Source organism: Trachymyrmex cornetzi, unplaced genomic scaffold, assembly GCF_001594075.2.
Source record: "Trachymyrmex cornetzi isolate Tcor2-1 unplaced genomic scaffold, Tcor1.1 scaffold1511, whole genome shotgun sequence".
Classification (NCBI taxonomy): Eukaryota; Metazoa; Arthropoda; class Insecta; order Hymenoptera; family Formicidae; genus Trachymyrmex; species Trachymyrmex cornetzi.
Window position 1 is genome coordinate 57,513 of NW_017296104.1, and position 1,882 is coordinate 59,394.

Below are 1,882 nucleotides of genomic sequence, written 5' to 3' on the forward strand. Positions count from 1 at the left end.
CTTAGGTTCCATTGTATAAAATTAAAGATAGTACTATTTGGATTAAGTAAATAATAAATAAAGATAGTGTCACTTGAGTTTTACTTTTCATTCCGGTAGTAGAATTTAACTTGGCGCCACAGTAGTTGATATCAAATCGTTCGTACAAATAATACATACCATTAGATTAATATTCATTATTTATTTAATTTGGCATGGTATAAAGAAGTGGGATTTAACTTGGCGCCAGTTCTTGATATCAAATCTTTTATAGGAATAATACATAAAATTTTTTTGATAAAATTTTGATGAATTTAACTTAGCGCCAATTTTGTTGATATCAATTATACGAATATGATACATATCATTAGGGTTAAATAAATTATTTTTTCTTTGGGAGGAATAAAATAATAAAATTTAATTTGTTCGAATTACATATCTATACACCCTATTCCTCGACGCGGTAAATACCTAGATCTTCAACGACAATCTCGATACGATATTTCATGTTAATTATAATTAATATTTTATTTTAATTCATTTTATTAATTATATTTCATTTTAATTTCAATTAATTATAATAATAATGCGCCGCGTGCACGTCACATCGTATATGTGACAATGTTGCCATCGTTGATTATCACAGCCGTCACGTGTGGTTGATCACATTCGAATGTGCAATACTGCCATCGCTAGGTTAAGTCAAAAGTCTCTAGTGTCGAAAAAACGAGATGGACATTTTCTCCTGGTCAACGACGACGTGGACGACGATGACGATGATGATGACGTTTCTTAATATAAAAGTTTCATATTCGTATTTTGAGTCGCAATATCTCCGCTCGTAAAGCACGTAGAGAAAAAATAAAAATACTTTTATTATATATCCCGACCGGTTGCAGTCGTTTGAGCACACTTAGAACTTGATCGGTTCAGCCGTTATTGAGATCCGATAATCTCGTTCTGCCGCAACTTGCCGGCTCGTGTAAAGTAGCCACGGTAGTGGCGCTGCACGTAGCTTAACGCTGAGACAGTACCAGTGTCTGCAGACTCTTGTCGATTGCGAGGAGGGAAGTGACCAAACCTCGCTGCGCAATGAGACTCATGTTTATTTAAAGCAGTCCAAGGAAAAGGAGACCTTTTAATACCCCCAGAAGAAATCAAATTTTCCAAAGATGGAGCATCCAGGGATAATAATAACCAAGCCTCTCATGTTACTAATGAAGAACTTACGAAATCAGTACAATATTACGATTCAAATGCCAAATCCTTCTATAATTACAAAAAGAAAAATGAACCGTCTTCGAAATTACCTGCATCAACGCAAGTTTGATCCCAAGAAGTAATAGAGAAATTAATGCGCAAACGAAAATCAAAACAAAAAGAGAGAGTGGAAAAAGATAATGTATCTCTCGAATGCTTTACGCTAACAGAAGAACCGAACAAAAATAGATATACAGAAATTGTAGAATTATTACGTTTAAAACACTTAAATGAACAAGAAAAGAGAAAAATATAGTAAATCTTATATCTAACAGCCAGGACAGATTTCATATTCCTGGATAAAAATTAACTGCAACTAACGTATTACAACATCAAATACCTACAACAGACGACCGACCTATAAACACACGACAATAAAGATTCCCACAACTTTATAAAGAAGAAATAAATAAGCAGGTCGAAGAACTGCTCGAAGGAGGGATAGTAAAGCCTTCTCAATCGTCTTACAACACGCCCATATGGATAGTCCTGAAAAAAGAGGACTCAAAAGGAAATAAGAGATGAAGAATGGTGTTAGATTTCCGCGCTCTGAACGAAAAAACTGTCGGAGACGCATATCCATTGCCTAATATTGTCGACATTCTAGATCAATTAGGAGGAGCACAATATTTTTCTGTATGTG